Raw genomic sequence first — 22,039 nt, forward strand, 5'->3', positions numbered from 1 at the left:
TTGATTTACTGGTAAGTCCCTAGTACAGTGCACTAGAGGTACCCAGGGCCTGTAAATCAAAGGCTCTTTGTGGGCCTGCAGCACTGATTGTGCCACCCACATTAGTAGCCCTGTAAACAAGGCTCAGACATGCCACTGCAGTGTCTGTGTGTGCACTTTTAACTGCCTATTCGACTTGGCAAGTGTAGCCACTTGCCAGGCCTAAACCTTCCCTTTTCTTACATGTAAGACACCCCTAAGATAGGCCCTAGGTAGACCCATGGGCAGGGTGCAGTGTATGCTTAAGTTAGGACATATACTAATGTGTTTTACATGTCCTGACAGTGAAATACTGCCAAATTCGGTTTTCAATGTTGCAAGGACTAACTCTCTCATAGGTTAACATGGGGGCTACCTTTAAAAATGATTAAAGTGTAGATTCCCTTTCGGAGCAGATAGAAATATGTAATTTGGGGTCCCTGAGCTCACAATTTAAAAATACATCTTTTAGTAAATTTGGTTTTAAGATGGTGTGTTTGAAAATGCCACTTTTGGAAAGTGAGCATTTTCTTGTTTAAACCATTCTGTAACTCTGTCTGTTTGTGAATTCCTTGTCTGAGTCAGTTTGACAGTTGGGCTGTTTGCACCTCCCTCTAGACAGTGACACAAAGGGATCTGGGGTGTAGCCTGCATATCCTGATGAGCCATCTGTGCTAGGAGGGAGGGGAGGGGTGGTCACTTACACCTAAAATGGCTGTGCCTGCTCTCACACTGTGTGTCTGGGGCCTGGCCTGGGCAAAGCAGGATTTCACAAACAAGAGAGACTTTCCTTTGAAGTAAGCCTACTTCAAAGGCAAAGATTAATATAAGAAGGGCACCCAAAACCACAGACTTTAGATCACTTCTGGACATCAAGAGGAACCTCTGCCTGGAGAAGAGCTGAAGAGCTGGGGAGAAGTGCTGCCCTGCCTGAGACTGTGCTTTGTCGAGCTATCCTGCAGTTGCTGCTTCTGCCTGTGCCAGGGGACAAAGACTGGACTTTGTATGCCTTCCTGCTGGTGAAGAAATCTCAAAGGGCTTGTCCTGAGCGTGCCTCCTGTTGTTGAAGTCTCAGGGCCATCAAAGACTTCTCCTGCCAGCACCTGGACTCTCTGCTGAGACTCCTGCCCTGCCAAGTGATGCCCTATCCAGTTCCTGGAAGGTGAAGCCGGCAGACCAAGACTGAAAATCCATGCACAGACCGCCATGCAGGGAACATATTGACGCACCTTCCGAGACGCAGTTGAAAAATGATGCGCCGCCGGCTCTTCAGCAGAAATCGGCGCTCCACCGGCATTGCGGCTGGAAAATCGGTGCACGTAGCTGGAAGAATGATGCACAACACCTGCTGACAGAGGCTGATAATGTCACAACCCACATTTTGCTGTTTTGCGGATACCGTATGGCAGGATTTTCAACGCAAGCCTTGTTTGGCATGGAAAAACAATGCAACGCCTGCCCGGACCCGAGTGCTGCCCGGATTGACGCATCGCTCTCCTGCGGAGAGGAAAAACGACGCACGCCGACCCGACCAGAGAAGGAGAAATCACGCACGGTATCACTTGCAGGTGAGAAATCGACACACCACTTACCTTTTTTGATGCACACTCGCCCGTGCGTGTTCATTTGATGTTACCCAGGTACTTTTTACCGCTAACAGTATTTTTACTATTTTCTCAAGGATTTAAGATTCTTTTGCTTTTAAAATAATAACTGTATGTTGGATTTTTGTCATTTTGGTCTTGTTTTGTTTAGATAAATATTTTCTATTTTTTTTAAACCTGTGTTGTGTCATTTTGTAGTGTTTTCATTAAGTTACTGTGTGTGTTGGTACAAATACTTTACACCTAACACTCTGAAGTTAAGCCTGCCTGCTCGTGCCAAGCTACCAAGGAAGTGAGTGGGGGTTAGCTGAGGGTGAATCTCCTTTACCCCTTTACCTTGACTAGAGTGAGGGTCCTTGCTTGGACAGGGAGTAACCTGACTACCAACCAAAGACCCCATTTCTAACAATATGCAACTTGGATTTAACCTAAAATGAGTTTGTTTATAGGAGAGAGCACAAGCACTTTAGCACTGATTAGCAGTGGTAAAGTGTGCAGATTGCTAATACCAGTGAAAATTAGGTTAGAATAAGTGGAGTTGGAAGGCAAAAAGGTGGTAGAAAGACCATTGTAAGGCTGATAGGTCTAACAGTATTGTATAATAAAAAATGTGTAAAGAACATTTGGCAATGTACAGACCGCACAGGCATCCTATATTCAATAAAGGCTTTCTCCCCAGAATCGAGAAAAATACAAAAGATGCGAGAATGACAATTCTGACAATTAACCACAGTTTAACTTCAAATATTCCAGGAAAGTACTAATAATAATGTCAATATTTAAGGTAGTGGCAATGAGTTTGGCTTCTGATGTTTTGCTGCTGCTAAATTGAGCAGGTCAAATTGATGCTTCTGTTGTTTCCTTGCAGTTATTGGTTCCATCCTACTGAAGGGGGACCACTTCCTGTCTTTTCCTGGCACATTCAGTTGCCCACTCCCAACCTCACTCCCAGTTCACTGATTCCTCCCTGGGTATGTCCTGCTTAGCAGACTTATCTCAGTATGACCATTCCTGTGAGATGGTTCTAGCCAATTCCTTCATATTTACTGATGGTGTTTGACTCAGGTGTGCATGTATGTGTATATGTAGAGGAAACTCTATAATGTAAGACCTGGGCCATGGGGATGTCCAGTGGACTTATTCATGATTATTTACAGAGAACCAGGTAAAGAATGTGTTGGGGATAATATACAGTGATGATGCAAGTCTGTGAATCTATTGCTTCTTTCTGAATTGTAGGAGAGTTGGAGCAGTTCTGATGCCCATGGGGATGCCTGTCTTCTGTTTTGTATTTAATGTTATGCATGTTTTTATTTCCAATCTTGTGAAGTACTGGATACTTTTGTGCATTGTCAGTCTCAGGGGGTTTGTTAATTCAAGAGGTGAGCCAGGGTATCATTTCTGATGGTAATGTAGTTGATGACCTGTTCTTGAAGTTGCTGTGAGTCTAGGGGATGAACACATTTAATTCTTTCAGAAGTAGAATTATAGTACATTTCTTCAAGCCATATATGAGATGGTCTGCATGTTGTGGGATGTCTTTGAGGTGTTCCAATTTGATGTTACATAAACTGTTGAGCACATCACTGTCTTCATCTGGGCAAGAAAGGATCAGGGCACTGTTGCTCTGAAAGTAGCTTTCTGGGAGGAAAATGTCATGTTTTTCATTGGGAAGAGCCAGTACCTTCTTCTGACGGTGGGGGTGCTCTCGGTGTCACCCTGTGGAAAACATGTTATTGTATAATAGAGATGTGGGGCTACATCTAACGCAGATTGGAAAGCCACTGAAGGATTCTGAAGTGGCGTTTGGACTGGGCATCAAATGATTTCAGTCTTTTCTATTTCCAGCCTTTGTGTATTTGGACAAGGGATGCACTATTCTTGAGTGTGGGAGGTTAAATGGGTACAGTTGACTTTCCACTATCTGTGTACGAGACTCAACCTGCTAGCAGGAAATAAAGGTTCATTATGCTTTCAGGTTCCTTTTTATATGTCTCATATACCCAGGGCCTGCAAATTAAATGCTACTAGTGGGCCTGTAGCACGTATTGTGACATTTACTTAAGTAGCACTTTATAACATGTCCCAGGCCTGCCACTGCAGCCAGAATGCAGTTTTAAACTGTCATGTTGACTTAACATTAAAAACTCTTTAACAAAGCCTTAAACTCTCCTTTTGTTACATATAAGTACCCCAAAGGGTTGGACATGTGCTTGGAAGTTTACTTATCCTGGTAGTGAAAAAATCCTATATTTGTCTTCACTACTTGTGAGGCCCACCCCTCTGGTAGGGTAACATTGTGGATTCATTGCACCATTTAATAAACTGTCATTTTCATTTGGGAGCAGGTATCTAGACAGTGTTTGGTGTATTTTCTAAGGGTAAAATAGAGTTTCTTATTACAATTTTTAAAATGCCACTTTTAGAACTGTGGGTAGCACATTTCTTTGGGCATACCCATTATCTAATTCTAATTATCATTGATATTAACAAACATTTATATATCTTGTTAGGTTGCTCAAGGTTTGTTCTTTTCACTATTCTTTCACACTCAGTCCTGAAGATGGTCTTGCCGACTCTTCAGCCATCTGAGATCCAAACATCAACAATATATCCTCTCTGACTTCCATCATTGGATCTCGATTTTTGCAATTACATTTTCAATCTCTAAAGGACTATGATCAAAACGTGTGTGTGTGTGTTTGTGTGTGTGTGTGTAAAACTCTTTCAAAATGTAGTTTGTGGTATGCCTTATCATATGCATTTCTCATTGGTTTAATTCAATATAGTTTGGATTTCTATACCAACTTAACTCAGGGTATTCATAGGCTACTGCTTCAAGAGCTCAATGTTTTATGACTTCTTTTAGGAAGTTGCCATTTTTCTGACTTTAGCCTTTTTGTGCCTGTAGCCTGGTTTGGGTCACTTGACTGAGTGTAACTGACAGCCTTTGTGAATTCCTCCAATACAGTCACACAATAGAAGGATTAAGTGTGTCCTAGTTGGCCATCTGGGATGAGGGGGCACAGCTGAGCAGAGCCCCACTTGCAAGCAAATAGGGAGTGCTCTGCCTTCAACGAAGAAACTAACACCTCCACATTGTCACTGCAGCCAGCTTAAAGCTAGAGCAGGGCATTCAGGAAATTTCACGCACTTCAAAGCTACTGTCTGGAGACTTCTCCTGCCTTCCAGAAGGAGCACACCAGGGTATAAAAAGAGTACGTCGGACACCAACTCTTCAGTACTCTTCAGGACCCGTGGATACTCTGCCAGGAAGAAGGACTGCTGTGCTACTGAAAGTACTGCCACTCTGCTGAACTGCTGACCTGCTGTTGCCTTGCTGAAATGCTGCTTTTGTGCCCTACTGCCTTCTTGCCTGGGGAAGAAGGACAGTACTTGCAACTTGATGTTAGGACCACCAGAGTGACTGCAAATCGATAGTTTGTTGACCTCCTAATATGAGCCTCTTGGACACAAAAGGCTCCCTTCACCTTGGACACACACCTGGACCCAGCCTGGTGAGTCGTGACCCTCTCAGTGGTGCTCCACAAGGCCTAAACCCTTGGAAGTGGTGCTGAAGGTGACCATATAGCCAAAATCCGCAAATGGGTACTTCTTGGCTAAAAACTGCACTGAGAACCAAGAGGAGGCCAGGACCAACCTACTCACCTATCTGCCTGGGGTGCATCTTCAGTTGGATTGACTTCATGGCTTCTCTCACTGTGTTCTTCTCTGCAGCAGCAGGTATGCGATCTCATGGACTTCTCTTTGACTACAGCCCTCTGCCTGTCCCACTGGAGATTTTCCACTTTCATTTCAGAGAATGTAGACATCTTCACCATGGCATCATCCCAAGGCTATCTGGCGACAACCCTCCTCTCGTCAGACACCCCCTGCAGCCTTGCCCCTCTGATCTTTACCTTTTCAGAACAAGTTTTTAAGAAATTCTCCTTAGTCAGAAGGTAAGAGCTGACTATGCCCAATCCACTTCATGTATCTGAACTGTGCTCCATCATCGGTAGTCATATTTGTTGACTTTGACCTAGTCTCACTTAACTAGATGTCCGTGGTTGGCACTTTGACCTTTTAGATGTTCGTTTTTTACTAAACCCTTTAACAATTCATTATTCTGGTTCTACTGATTGGATTTTTGTTGTTTTGGTGTCAAATAATTTATGACATATTACTCTTTTTCTAAATTGGTGTGGGATTTTTCTAGTGTTGTGTTCTCATTTTTTTATTACTGTTGGTACGCTGCATAAATACTTTACACATTGCCTCTAAGTTACGTCTGACTGCTTTTTGAGCCAAGCTACCCAAGGTGAAGCACAGGCTAGTTTACTGACTTTTTGTGGTTCACCCTGCAAGTGATTGTGGCTGTTCTTTGACTAGGGTTCACACCCCATTCAACTAACATCCTAATTTCTTACACCATTGTTAAAGACTATGAAGAGGCTGTGCAGGGTCACAAGGTAGAGGTAATTTATGTCACTGGTGAGGAGCTGTTGCCAACTACTTAAAGAATGGCTAAGAATGAGAAGATGCTTATGGTTGTCCCGTTTGGGGTAAATCAAAGGGGAATGGTAGGTAATACTTGTTTGACCTTGCCCTCTCTGCACGGTCACCCACAAACCTTTTGTCTTTTTCTCTCAATTTGTTTATTGAATTTGCTTTCTTGGCCTTCTGACTCTGTGCGTATTACTGCTGATAACCAGTGCTACTATGCTTGTGCTCAATCCCCTAAACCTGATAAAATTAGTTTACACCTATTTGGCATATTTAATTTACTTATACGTCTCTACTAAAGCAGTACTACTTGTACCAAGGGCCTGTGAATTAAATGCTAATAATGGGCCTGCAGCAGTCATAGTGCCACCCGCTTAAGTATCCTTTGCCATTGTAGCCTGTGTGTGTAGTTGTAACTGCCAAACCTAAATGTAGGCCCTACCAGCCCATAGGGCAGAGTGCAATGTATTTAAAAATTCTGGACATATACTTTTATCTTTTAAATGTCCTGGTAGTGAAACAGTGTTAAATTTGTTTTTCACTACTTCTAGGCTTACCTCTCTTAGGAAAATATTTAATTAGCGTATTGCATTAAATAAGTGTTCATTGTAATTGAAAGCAAGTATGGATGTTGAGTTTGGTGTCTAAAGAATTACCTTTAATGGTAAAGTTGGATTTTAAGTCGTAATTCTGAAAATGCCACTTTTAGAAAGTTGGCATTTTCCTACCCAACCATTTGATGCCAGCAGACTGTTTACTGGATCACATGAATAGGTGTAGCTGGCATTTGGTCTTTGTATATTGCCCCCAGAAAGTGAGACAAAGAGGCATAGGTGTTGGCAGGATGGGCAATCACTGACTTGATGAGGAGGAGAAGCTGTCACCTGCCATACTTACAACAGCTGGGAGGCAGGGAATTCTAAACATCTCTGGAGTGGAAACCTCCAGTACCTTTTCCTGAAAAGTAGCATACCATGTACTCAGGGCCTGCAAATGAAATGCTACTAGTAGCCCTGCAACACCTATTGTGCCGCCCACTTAAGTATCCCCTTAAGACATGTCCCAGGTCTGCCAGTGCAGCCTGAATGCTGTTGGAAACTGCCAATTTAACTTGGCAAATAACCCTCTTGCCAAACCTTAAACTCCATTCTTATTGCATATATGTCACCCCAAGGTAGGCCCTAGGTAGCCAGTAGGGCAAGGCGCATGTACTTTTAATCTTTACTTGTCCTGGTTGTGAAAAAATCCTTACTGTGAAGCATACCTGTCCCAAAGGATAACATTTGGGTTGCCTTATTACATTTAATAAGTGCTAACTTTTGATTGGGACCAGGTAAGTATTACATGTTTGGTATATATGAAATTGTAATTACAAATCCTATTTAATGGTAAGGTTGGATTTTAAATTAAAATTTTGGAAAGAACACTTTTAGAAAGTTGGCATTTTAGCCATTTAGTGCCTGTATCCTTCTCTGGGTCATCCGACTGGGTGTAGCTGACAGTTAGACTTTGTGAATTCCTCCCAGACATTCAGATAATAGAGGGATTAGGTGTGCCTGAATGGACCATTCAAAGGTAAGCCCTGCTGGGCCTAATCCACTTCTTGTAGCCAAAGCGGCCTCCATTGTGGTTGCACATATTTTTCGGTTTTGACCCGGTCTCACACAAATATATATCTGCTGTTGGTGCTTTGATCTTTTAGGCACTAGTTTTTACTAAAAACTTTAAAAATTCATAACTTCAGTTCGATTGATTTAATTTTTGTATATTACTTTTTGTGCTGCATAAATACTTTATGCATTACCTCTAAGTTAAGCCTGACTGCTTTTTAAGCCAAGATACCAAAGGTTAAGGGCAAGTTAATTTAGTGTCTTTTTGTGGCTCAGCCTGCAATGAATTGTGGCTGTTGCTTGACCAGTGTTCACACCCTAGTAATACAGCACCCCAATTTCTCACAGTCTTGTTGTTGAGTTCATGTTGTAAATGTGGGGTTGATTTTGTTGAGCTTGGTGCTAAAGAAATGATTGTGTTACACTTGCTGATGGACTTTAGAATCAAAGGTTCTGTGAGTAAGCAGATGCAATTCTTGGTGGTCTTGAATGGTGCTCTGCTTTAGATATTTAACTTATTGGTGGTATTTCTTTAGAAGTTGGCCTAATGAGATGATGAGTCAGATGCAGATTCATGGATTCTAGCTCAGTGACTAGGGGAATTATCTTATTTTAGATAGTAGCATGGTTCTTTTTAATATCTCCAGCAATCAAAGATGCATTTTACTTAGTTTGTCCTATTTTTCTCTGATGTTCAAAATCTAAATTGTGGTTGTCAGTAAAGTAAATTTTGATACACTAGGGGCCTCATTATGAGTGTGGTAGTCTTAAGCCCGCTGCAGACCCAGCGGTAAAGACCACTGCATTTCGAGTCTGGTGGGGGTTGGCCAAAGCCAAACCACCACAACGCCGCAAGTAGAGCCAGTCCGGTTGGACAGCCATGGCTGGCAGTGAGCTCCTCCAGGCCAGTGGCAGGCCTAAGGCCACTGGCCGTATTAGGAGGCAGCAAACCACCAGGCTTTTTGCGGCAGTTGCTCTGCCATGAAAACCCTGGCCCTAACACACCAGGCAACAGGAATCCCCATTCTTGTCACCGGCATATGCACCCCCACCCATCCACACACTTGCAAACACCCCTCCCCACCCGTCTACACACTTGCAAACACCTCCCCACCATCCACACACTCACCAACACCACCCCCTGTCCACACATGTGCAAACACCTATCCAGACAATTACAAACACCCCCACTCATCCACACACTTGCAGACACCCCCAACATGACCGCACGCATACAATCAAAACACCCCCACCTGGCCTCTCATACTGACATACACGCACCCCCACTCGCTCTAACACCTTCATACAAACACCCCTACTCACATGCATCCCAATACACACACCTACTCACTCGCACCCCAACACACCCCTCTCCTCTCCGCTTCCATTCAAACATACACCCGCAAAGCACACATACATACACACACGCACTCATGCACACCCATACTGCTACACATACACACACCACACACATGCACACATCACACCCTCCCCCCTTTTTCGGATGGTCTGCCTACCTGTCTGAGTGAGGTGGTCATACAGGAGGGGATTGGTGTCGGCATTTCCACAGCCAGTGCTACACCGTCTTGCAGGGACCGCTCTGCCACATTACGTCTCATAATACAGCGGACGAAGTTCTTTTGGCATGGCAGTGCTGGTGGTGGAAATGCCTCTCATCCGCCCTCAGCCGGCCTGCGGTGTCAGGTTTGTGGCTGTAATCTGGCGGTCTTCGCTCTCCGACTCATAGTACGGCAGTCATGAGACCGCCGACACTGGTGGTCTATTAGCGGCTGCCAGCACGGCGGCCTTCCAAAAAAAAAAAAAAAAACGCCAATGTCATAATGCTGGGCTGAATCTTTATCACACATAGCATCCTGGAAGCTACATTTTTCTTCATATTCACATTCATGTTTGACAATCTTCCTAAAAGTCATGAGACAAATACATTCCCATTCTGCCATAAAATAAAACAGTACCTTTCATGTGTTGTGAAACATGAACAACAGAGACTTGGGAATCACTTCAAAGCACATACAAACATGCTTACATTCAAAACAGACAACCTGTTATTGTCTGAAAATACATTCGGCCAAACCATAGAGTAAAATCTCATATCATGCTACTATACATTCATACATTCATTGGCTCCACATAGTAAATAAATTGGCCCATGCATCTACTGGTCATATACACAATTACTGACAAAAACTGAGCTGGAGGCTTGTCCAATGCTGTGGTATAAATCCATTTGATTCACAATAGAATAAACTTAGTCACAGTTCCTGAAATAGACAGTCCTTCTTCAATGGAAACTCTTATTTGTCACAATTATTTTTTAGATTTTACTATAGCCATGATCCCTTTCTCCTGTGGAGCATATTATAAGCTACGGAGTTTGATGGCAATTGAAAATCATTGACTTTCTGTAAGAATTACTCATCCATAGGAGTATGGAGGAGAAACTTCAGCCAGGAGATTCTGATTTCAAATTAATATTGTCCTCCAAAAATGTGAGGAGTCTTCATTTCCTAAGCACAAAGGCCCCTTTTCACATTACGTTTCCTATAGTATATTTAGGGACAAAGCAACAAATGTGTACACTGTGGGGGACTGTTCTAATCATCACCTAGTTCAATCGGGATGGGTTAGGTGACTTTAATTATCTGTTCAGAGCAACAGATATTGTTTATCTGTTGCTGGCATCTACTACAGGTGGTTCTAGCTGGAGAAAGACTACTATTACTTTAGGAATTGAATCTACAATTAATTGTGTGAAATACAGGTTGGCTAGTATAATCCAGGCCCCCTGATATACCGCCGTATAAAAATTGTTGTCCAGAGATTTTCATTTTTGATTGGCATTTTTGGATCATCAGAGAAGCAATTTAGCCTGGGTAGACATTGCTGATCCAGGCCAAATTATTTTGGATGACATTTTAAAAATGGCAGATGTGTTGCGGTGATGATATAATATTTCAGGAATCATGAGATCTATATACTTCATTTTGGTGTCAAAGCATAGGTTTTGGGGTCAAGTAGTCTTATAGAGACAGGAATAACTCCTCAGAAGAACACTTTTACCATTACCAAAAGGGTGGCTATAAAGAGGAAGAAAAGGCATATATAGAAATGAAACAAATAGTAATGGTTTTTAATCCTTTTATGTATACCCCAATGTTTATGATCTGAATATGAAAAAATAATGCTTAGCACTCCTATATTAGACACATTTTCATGTTTCACTTTATTTTTTTGTTTTGGCAATTGCTTGTGGTACATTTGCCGAATGTTGAACATTTCAGAAGAGCATATTGCCAGGGACATCTTTTTGTAGTACAGGTTTTGCAAGTACATGTACATGTAAGTTCTATTGGTAGAGGCTTTAGAAAGAATAGGTATTAGCACCGCAGCAATATCTTCCTAACCAAATTCACATGGATCTTTCTCTACATATGCATGATTCAAAACATTTACACATCTTCTGATCAAGTAGAACAACCTCTCTAAAGTTTTGCATGGATGAATTTTTGATCATTCACAATTGTGGCATACAGTCCACAACGACAGCAGTTTTCAATGAGCACACCTTTTTGAATTCAAATTCTTCAGATGAAACTTTTTTTCCGAGCTCTTTTACAAGTTTGTGCTTCACTGGTTTGGTTGTGGCATCTCTATCAAATAATGTGTTTTTTGGAAAAAGATCATGTGACAGAATGTCCTTGATAAATTTACCTCCTTCTTTTGCTACATCCATCCCTCTATGTGTTTGCAAAAGTTTTGGTTTTTTGTAACCTGTTTTATTGTGACTGGTTGGACGAAACTCTTACTATTGTAATTAAAGTATGGAAGTTTAGCTTTAGTGATTATGTCAAACATCCTTTACTCTTTCAATACAAATCTCTCCTGCTTCAGTTCTGCACATAGTTTTGATCCATGTTCCAGGGCATCTTATAGACTTGTCTTTATTTCATTATCCGCATATTGTTTGGTCACAAAGTTGTGTAGTCGCACAGGCTCGTTCATTTTGAAGGGGTGTCCTTGCTGCTGCATGAAATGAAGAAGGCTATCAACATGTTTGTAAAAATGTTCCTCTCTCTTTCCCACATGTTTATGGTGAGGAATAGTTTCATGTGGGCCATTAATTTTGAATTTGTCATCTCTCTGAAAACATTGCAAATGAAAAGGAGGTCATGGTAAACTACCTGCCATTGAGCAACATGTTCACTTTTATGTGTCTGACCAACAATTCCCTTGAAGCTTTTCTGTGATCTCTGGATCATCTGTTCCAGTTTTATATCTGGAGCCACAGCATTGTACCTTCCCTCTCTGTCTTTCACCGCAAAATGTCTTTGGATATTTTATTGTGGAAGTATATTTTTTCCAGCTCTAGCTTCTTTACGCTTTACAAATACCAGGACCCTTATCTCAGGTAGTTTACACAATCAAATTTGCAAAACACAGTAATCAGTGACTGCACAGTCTTCACACGGAGCTCCCAATTACCTTCCTGATCAGCACATACCAAGTTTTTCACTAGCGCTACCATGTGTAAAACATTTCCTGAGTATTTGCAAAGTTCTGATTTTTTTTCACATTCTTTGACAAACTCTACAAACTTGATTTTCAGGTTTTCTGATTTTGAACGGAGTATATTAGACATTGCCTGGCTTTGCATTATGTCTTGTGAATGAAGTGCACCCTGTGCCTTGTTTACTTCTGAGATTAGATATGCAAAGCCTAGGTTGTCATTCTTGTTCCAGAAAGCATTCCAATGCAGTGTTTCTATAGCCTCATATTTGATGAGCATACGTAGTAGCGAACAAACATAACGAGCTCCGTTCAACACTGACTGGACAGTTTTGCTTCCAAAGATTTCAGCCTCAATAAGTGCATTGTCTATGCCACATCCACTGAGAAAATGTTCTGCAAACTGCAATGCAGCTTTTTCATGTGGAAAATGCCTTTCATTGGATAAAGATCATCAAACTCTACTGGATTGCTCATAAAAATGTCATCTACAATACGGAAATCACCTTCATTGCAGAACATTGGCAGTATAGGCTGGTCTTCAAGCTGAGCATACACATTTTAGACATTTTTTAGAACTGTGTATACTGTTGCCTAGCTTGTGACTGGAAATGGTATTACTGGTAAACATCCAACCTTCTTTAGTGGGATGGTATTCTGTGAGATCAGTGCATGAATTCTAACCCACAGAGGAACTGGCTTTTCTTCATCCTTCAGTCTGCACTGAATAAACAATATGACAAATTAATTTAAATCAGCTTTGTGGACTGCAGCATTAGGTAGAAGAAGATCCATGTCCTAGCCACTTTGAAACTTTCTGGTAGACTGTGACGTGTTGATTGTTTATAGTGATTTTGTGATGTTGGCAAGGCAGTTGGCTTTATTATAAGTTTACAGCTTTGTTTGTTTATGCATACATCTGACACAGCTTGTTTTCCAGCAGCTACTTCATGAGTACAGCCTTGAAAAAGCACCATGGCAGTATCATGTGTACTGGATGTTCCAGACAAAGAAGAGCGTTCTGCAAAATCAAAATTATAAAGAGCAGCAGTTGTAAATCCTTTCCTGGTAAAGTGGCTTGAAAGTGGTGTGTTGTTGGATTTTCAAGATATTACAGCATGAGCTGCTAACAAGTTCCTGCTCTGTACTATGTCATTATAGTTTGTTAATACACCAATCCTATTCATTGAAGTTATTAGCTCTCTACTTTTGCCCTTGTCATAGATTGTGTGGGCAGTCATCATGTGTAGCGGAGTTTTTTTGACATGATGTAATTCATAAAACGTGATTTGGAAAAGACAGTACATTTGCACTGTTTAAGCCTGTCAGTTCATGGGATTATCTTCCACTTCTTCGCTTAAATCTTCAAAGCCATCATCAATGTTGTTGGCTTCTGTTCCTAACTCAAGAACAGTTTTGCGTTGCTGATATTAAACAATGAAGTAAAACATGTTAAAACACCATCAGGCATTCTTGTTGACATTTCTTAAAATGGTTCCTGCTGATTTTACCTTATCCTGTGATCTTATGTTGGCAACAAGAACTTCATGTGTCAAATCAGTTGAGAAAACTAGTGGCTCATTCTCTTTGTTAGACTGACAAAAACGAATTCTGACATTGTACATTCTCACCACAAAAAATGTAATTTCATTACTATGGATCAATACAGTTTCATCAATGTTGACTATTATTTTGCTGATCCTAAGGAGTGTGAACCCGTAGCCAGCACTCAAGAGTGGCTTTAAAACTTCAGTTGCTTTTTCAAAGCGTGCAAACTTAACTGAAGGCTGGAGGTTACGTTGCTACTCGGAGCTCATTGTACATTCATATTTTCGAATGTATGCACTCATGCACTTTGGGAGGACATACAAATCCTCTGCAAATAAATTCCCCTCGCTGTTTAGATCAGCTCCTCGGATGAAAACTTCATGTTGGAAGGAACTGGCTGCAGATAAAAACATGTTTACTCTTTAAGACTCACATACTTTGCACTTTGTTCTTTCTTTAATCCATTTGTACCTTCTGGCTAAACCACAGCTGACACATTGAAGATCCTCTGCTTTCTGATCAGTTGTTGCAGGCGGATGAGGAGTAGCGATTGATTTGGATGGGCTTTAGGTTTGGTTGTCATCGCTTTCTCAGAAGACTTGGATTTTTGTTGTGAATCACTGGTTTCCACTATTTGTGAACTAATTTTTTCCAGGCTTTTTTTCCATTGTATACGACTTGTTGTTATAATGATATAAAATATTTGATCCTCTTCACCCATTAGTTTCAATCTTTTGTGAGCTTCGTCTTGCCATATGTATGCAGCATCTCAAACTCTATTCTGTCCAGCCACAGTTGATGTTAGCTTTTCTTTCGGATTAGTTTGGCATATGACACATTTTTCTTTGCTGAAGGTGTCCTCACATGTTGTGCTTAGCAACACTCAGGAGGTAAATATTGTCTTCTACCACCTGCTTAGCTGATTTTTATGAACTAGAATCAACACAAAAACTGAAACAAAAACAATATTAAAATAAGTTACCTATATTATGGCTAAAACACATCATTATAGAGGAGCCTTTTTGGAAAATGGTGAAAGGGTTGGTCTGAGGAATCATTTTATGTCTCTATAACAGTACTTGATCCCCAAAACCTATCTTTTGACACCAAAATGAAGTAGATAGGTCTCATGGTTCCTGAAAACTTACTGCACCACATCTGCCAGTTTTAAAAATGTCATCCAGAAACAATCGGCCAGGATTAACAATGTCTACCCAAGCTAAATTACTTCTCTAACAATAAAAAAACACAAATCAAAAATGAAAATCTCTGGACAACAATTGTTTTACAGAGATATTTCAGGGGGCCAGGACTAGTAATTTTAAAATCTGGATGAATGTTATTAAATATGCTTGACCTTATGGTCAATTGCCAAACGGACATTTTTGATCAAAACTGGACAATCTTTAGCAGTTTCACCTTATTATAGGTATTTTTATTTGACTACTACAAGTCAGACTGTAAGGTAGACAGTGACTCCCTAGAAGACACCGTAGTGTGGGTCAGGCCAACACAACTATGCTACCACTTGTGGAAGTGCCCTTTGACAAAGCAGCATCCAAACCCTCAAACTATTGGAGTTCATTTGTTGTTTTAGCATTTTTATAAAGTTTGCTAGCTTGCTTCACACACAACCAACAAGTAAAGTGACATCTGTTTTACAATGACAAAAAAACAACTGAATCAAGCACTACGGGGGGGTTTTACGACCCCGGCGGTTGGTGCTATAGTGGAGGTATTACCGTCAACAGGCAGGCGGTACCTACCGCTACTATTATGACATAGTCATAATAGTGGAGCCAAAGCCAAACTGCCAAGTTAACACAGCAACCGCTACGGCGGTAATGACCGCCAGCCAGCCTGGCGGCTGTCAATATGCCGCGCATGGCATTTTGACTCCACCCACCGCCATGGTTTCCATGGTTTCTGTACCGCCACGGAAACCATGGAGGTAGGCACTATCAGTGCCAGGGAATTCCTCTCCTGGCACTGATAGGGGTCTCCCCTGCCCCTCTCTCCCTCCCTAGAGTCCTCCCCCATCCTCCCTCTACTCCTTCTGACCCTCCCACATACACACACATACTCGCACAAACATACACACACATTCACACACACGTACACACATTCACCCACACATGCATACATTCATACACACTCACAGCAACACTCATGAACATACATCCAGCCACACACGCACTCACACGACACAACATGCACATACACACACCCGCTCATGCACACACGGATTACACATGCATGCACACATTCACACACAGTCACATTCCCCCCCCCCTGTCGGAGAACCAGACTTACCTGCTTACAGGGGGTCCTCCGGCAGGAGATGGGACGCGGCGCTGCTGCCAGCAGCAGCATCCACCAGCAAAACACCGTCAGGCCGTATCATGGAACATGATAGGGTAAGCGGTGTTTTGTTGGTGTGGCGCTGCTGCTGGCAGCAGCACCACCTTACCACTGTCTGCCGCCATGACCTTAGCCGGAATTCTGCCAGTCTTCTGGTGGAATTCCGGCTATGGTCATAATGGCATGGACAGTCGGTAGCCACGGCTACCGTATGTTGGCAGCCGTCACTGTGGCGATAGGTGGCATTTGCCACCAAGGTCCTAATGTGGGCCTATGACTGGAATAGGGGACAATTTCAAATTATCCTTCTATTATTTTGTAATTTGTTGAAACTCAGCAGCAATCAGAAGATCAACTATAGGAATATTATATGAACAAGCTTGATATTGGTCTGATAAACTTCATAAAAAAGAGATCTGTAACAGTAAACAGTATGTTAACTTTGACGATCCAGTTAATTTGATTCCAAACTTTATTCCAAAAAGCTAAGATAGTGATACAATATTCATAAAATAACATGTGTGGTAAACTTGCATGAGGAGAATTACAAGACAATCATATGTGGTGGGAAGGGGTTGATTATATGTAGAGATTCTGGTGTGATTAACAATCTGTTACAAATAAGTGCTCAAAGATTCATGGATTTTCCTTCAGATTTGAACCCATAATGAGGGGGGGGGGGCATGAGATATTTAGATCATATTCGCAGAGAAATTTAAAGTTAGATTCTGATTGTTCACCACAGGAGGATGTTCTTAATGACATCTAGATAATGGATGTTTTTGGGGTGGCCGAACGTAGCTGTAATAGGGAAAAAGATACATGTATCCAAGAAGGAAGTAGGAGCACAACTTGCAAACGTGTCAGTTAACACTTGTGCCAATATATTGTCTATATGAGGTAGGATGGTTAAATAGGACTTTAGCATTTGAAAAATAGATGTGTATGTTGTTAGAAAACCTGATGTCCACAAGAGATTCCTATGAGTTTCCAAGAGGGCAAGCAAATAGCTTCACGATTTGCTTTGATAACTTTGTTGAAACATATTGTGGAATAAAGAAAATTAAGTTTGTCCATACTACCAGATAAAAGGTATGGTTGAAATAATGCAGTCATTTGTTTACATGTGGGATTAGAGAGATGTGGTGGCTTTTGTGAGGAGCCAAAATTATCTGCAAACAAAAGTATAAAAGGAAGATTTTCCATGTCTAACTATAAATAGGAGAAAGGGTGGTCACAGTCAGAAATCTAATAAGACTGCCTGTATAAGAAAAACCTTACGATATAAAATAAAATATGGGAAATTAGCTCCACCTCAATATTTAAGTAATTTCAATTTAGATAATGAGATATTTAACCTTTTATTGTGCCATAAAAAGCAAGAAAGAATAGAGTCAAATATTTTAATGAAAGAAATTGGAAAATGTACAGGGATTATAGCAAGTGTGTATAAAATGACTGAGACCATTGTCATCTTTATAGAATCAAGACGACCTCACCAAGAAAGAAAAAGGGGATTCCATCTAGATATTAAAGAATTAGGTGAGTATAGGCAGTGTCAACATTGAGTTTTGGAGTGTTTTGATGACGTTAGTAAAACATAGGCTAAATATTTAATTTTGTTATAATTCCAAGCAAAATTATAAGCATCAAGCGTATGTTTACGACCAAATTTATTTAGTGGCAGTATCTTTGATTTCTCAGATTTTAATTTGTATCCAGAAACCGCACTAAATAATGTAACCTTTGTATGAAAATGAGGTAGGGAAAGTTCTGGGTTTAACAAAAAAAAAACTGAATGTCATCTTCATTCACAGGTATTTTTAAATTATTTTCTCCATAGGGAAATTGGTATGAGCCTCATGCTAAAAACTATTGCAGAACTGTACCTTTAATAGTCATATGCCAGCAAGAAGGTAGATTAGTTTTTCTTGGGCAGTGTCTTCAAATGCTGCCTACAGATAAAGGAAAATGACTAGAAAGATATCACCTCTACTAATAATGAAGAGTACATTATGTAGAACTTTTAAGGTGACAGTTTCTCCATTTTATCCCTTGTATGATCTTTGTTGCTAGGGGGCGATTCGATTATGAATTTTGAGGATTGCAGTCAAAGAATGCTCCCTCATTCTACTTTTAGCAACCCTGAATACAACATTTGTTTGCTTAGTTTATAAAAACAATTAATTTTTGACAAAAAAAAATCTACACTTTTAATCAAGAAATTAGAATACACACCATTTCATAACATATTTCATATCCTACAGCAACAGTGTATTACAAAATAATTCAAGTTCTTATTTTCCCAAACTTTTAATTCACTAAAACGTTAAGTCAATTTACAACCATTTTGCTGTGACTTACCCTTGCAGCTTTGTGAATATGGCCCTCTGTTTCTTCTATAGAAAATCCATACAAATTCACTTCATTTTACCAGCCACTTTGTAAAAGCCAAAGGGCACTTATTTAATGAGGTTAAAAATGGACGGCATTAGCCAGCAGTCATTCATTCAGTTGAAATGATTCAGTATATGATTCATGAGCTGTGGGTTCAGGGCAGAAGGAAGACATGTCCTGCAGCAACACTGTGCTGCAATGTATGACCGTAGTTTTGTGTGCATTAATGCAGTTGCTATTCAAGCCATGCTGATAAAAATTAATGACTTCTGTTAGAGAAGATGTGTTGGAAGGAAAATGCCAAGGCACCTTTACAGCACCTGTACCATGATGTTTTACAGTGAAAGCCAGAATGGCTTTCCCAGGCAGTTTGTGTTTCCCCGGGAGGCTGGAAGAGTGGGGGCTACTTTTGTAACTGGGGGACCGGTTGTTTATCAGTGCAGAGGTTTTAAAAGCACTGCAGAGTTCCTTGTATATTCAACAATTTTCAGGCAACAATAAAAGTGCTAAGATAACTCTGTTGATTAATGTGCTCCCAGAGAGAGACTGGAGTATTGTCTAGTGGCAGTTTTGACTGGTTTAAGCTAGTGCATATGGTTAATATGCCTGCTGCAAATAACTTTTTTCCTCTCAAAATCTAGGAGGGAGGCTGAGACTATTCGTAGGAAACTGGGAACGGATTTCGTCTGATCCACGAGTACTGGACACAGTCAAGGAGTTCCACATAGAGTTCTATGGTTCCCCGATCCAACGAGTAAGACCCCATCCCATTCAGTTCAATTGGCAAGCGTCACAACTTATAGAGGCAGAAGTACACCAACTACTTTGCAAAGGGGCTATTGTACAAACTTCCCTTCACCCGACGTATTTCTTAAGCGATATATTTCTGGTCAAGAAGAAGGACAAGGGCTTCCGACTTGTGATAAATCTCAAAGAATTCAACAAGTGGATACTCTACAGTCACTTCAAGATGGAGGGTATCTATCTCCTCCGAGATATGTTACTCCAAGGAGATTGGCTGGTCCATTTGGCCCTCAAGGACGTGTACCTAACAGTCCCCATTTTTCCTCTACATCAAAGTTTTCTGCTATTCCAGTGGCAGGATCAGGTATAGGAGTTCCAATGCCTACTGTTTGGCCTGTCATCAGCACTGTGGTACTTCACGAAGCTGCTGAGACCGGTCATAGAGATTCTAAGGACCCAGGGCATCAGGTTGATAATTTATGTAGACGATATCCTCCTGATGGACAAGTTGCGGGCGCAATTGCTGAACTACTTGAACATGACTTTTCTGTTGCTACAGGACCTTGGGTTTGTGGTTACCAGGGACAAGTTAATGCCTCTCCCGTCCCAGTCCACAATTTTCTTGGGGTTCCTAGTGGAGACAGTTTCTGTTACCCTGAGAATCCCAGAGGTCAAGATCACCAAAATCAAAAAGGAACTTGCAAGGATGATCAGGAGGGACAGAATTTCCCTTTGTCAGTTTGCCAGAATAGTGGGGCTCTTATCCTCATCAATTCAGGTGATCTTTCCGGGTCCCCTCCACTATAGGCCCCTCCAACGGTTCAAGTCAGCTCATCTCAGGAAGGGCCTCACGTACTCGGAACTGGTGGAACTATTCCGAGAAGCAAGGTTGGAGATAACTTAGCGGTTGAACCACATGGAGGACTGGAACAGGAGGGTGATCTTCGGGTCCCTTCCCGACACGATAGTAGAGTCTGATGCCAGCAGAACGGGCTGGGCAGCCAGATGTGGCCAGATCTCCATGGGAGGTCAATGGACCCCGGAGGAACTGAATCTCCACATCAATTGCTTGGAACTCTTTGCAGGTTCGGTTGCAATCCGTTCTTTAACACAGGACAAGGCATCGTGTTGCATCCTATTAAGAATGGACAACACATTGACGGTCCAATACATAAACAAACTTGGGGGCACATGATCCAGAGTCCTGGCGAAACTGGCCAAGGATTTTTGGCACTATTGCCTAGAGAAACAGATCTCTGTGACAGCGGAGTACTTGCCGGCACAACAGAACAAGGTGGCGGACTGGAACTCCTGTCATCTCAAAGACTACAGCGATTGGCGACTGTATCCGGCAATCTCCCAATCCTTGATGGTGCGCTGGGAAACCTGCGAAGTTGACCTGTTTGCATCCAGGTTTAACTCTCAGCTTCCCTGTTATTTCAGCTGGAGACCAGAACCGGGAGAAGAGGTGGTGGATGCATTTCTACAGGATTGGTTGAGGTTTCAGGGGTATGCTTTTCCTCTGTTTCTTTTGATTCTGAGGGTAGCGGCTCAGGTCAGGAGACAGAAGGCATCTCTGGTACTGATTACACCAGTAATCCAGGGTGGGTCATTACACTGTTGGAGCTTTCGTGGATGGCTTCTCTAAAATTATCAGTTGCGCCAGGGATCCTTCAAGATCCGACAGGTTGCGAACACCCTATACAGTTACAGGAACACCTCAACCTTATGGCTTGGAGGATTTCAGGGGACGTTGGCAAGTCTTACAACTTTCAGAAGATGCTAATGAACCTATCAGACAATCTTGGGCACCAGGCACGATTAAGAGCTATAGATTGGCCTGGAGTCGATGGCCCTTTCGGTGTTTGGAGAGACAGGTGGATCCGGTGGGGGCACCTGTCACTCTCACAGTTAATTTTCTGGCAAAACGTTACATGTCGGGTTAGCCTATTACACTATTAATTCTTTCAGATCAGCCATTTTAGCAAAGCACAAACAGGTCAACAATTTACCAGTTGGTGAACATCCTTGGGTGAGTAAACTTCTCAAAGGAGTCAGATTGTCCAGACCTCCTGCATCCAGATATTCGGCGTTGTGGGATGTCAATAGAGTCCTACTCTTTACTTCATCTTGGCAGGATAATCAGTTTCTTTCCAGGAAAGAGATTTCAGTGTATTTGGCTATTCTGCTGTGTCTTATATCCTGCAAAAGAGTCTTGAATGTCCAAGCTTTGGACATCTCAGCTAGGGGTTTTAACCCCAAAGGAGTGACGTTTACTATTTCTAGGAGGACTAAGACAAATACCAGGTCGGTATCTTACCCTAGTTTTGAATCCCATCCTAAGCTGTGTGCGGTGAGGTGTCTAAAAGCATACGAGGAAATGACCGAGGAGAGCAGACCTCTGGGGGAGACACCGTTATTAATCACCATAAAAAAAAGTTTAGGGCGATTTCTACTCCCACGATTGCGAGATGGGTTAGGCGGATCATGACACAAGCTGGCATGGATATACATGTTTTTGGTGCCCACTCTATCAGAGGTGCTATGGCCTGTAAAGCTATTCAGGTAAGAGGTAGATTGGAAAGTATCATGAATGCGGCTGACTGGTCATCAGAATCGTTTTTTAAGAAATTATATTTTAAACCAATACATCAAGCTGCACCTTCAGTGGTAAGTAAGCTTTGAACTTGCATAATCCTCGCCTTCAGTCCTGACATAGAATGA

At 41.6% G+C, this 22,039-nt stretch overlaps 1 long non-coding RNA gene across 1 annotated transcript in view; it reads left to right on the plus strand.

The window, feature by feature from the left end:
* The window catches only part of LOC138258936 (uncharacterized), a 45,715-nt gene that overhangs the window by 21,407 nt on the left and 2,269 nt on the right, over positions 1–22,039 (plus strand). The window contains exon 2 of the long non-coding RNA XR_011198605.1: positions 17,657–17,716. This is a non-coding gene — a long non-coding RNA (uncharacterized lncRNA). The remainder of the gene's footprint in view (positions 1–17,656; positions 17,717–22,039) is intronic.

The sequence above is a fragment of the Pleurodeles waltl genome, chromosome 2_1 (genome assembly GCF_031143425.1).
Source record: "Pleurodeles waltl isolate 20211129_DDA chromosome 2_1, aPleWal1.hap1.20221129, whole genome shotgun sequence".
Classification (NCBI taxonomy): domain Eukaryota; kingdom Metazoa; phylum Chordata; class Amphibia; order Caudata; family Salamandridae; genus Pleurodeles; species Pleurodeles waltl.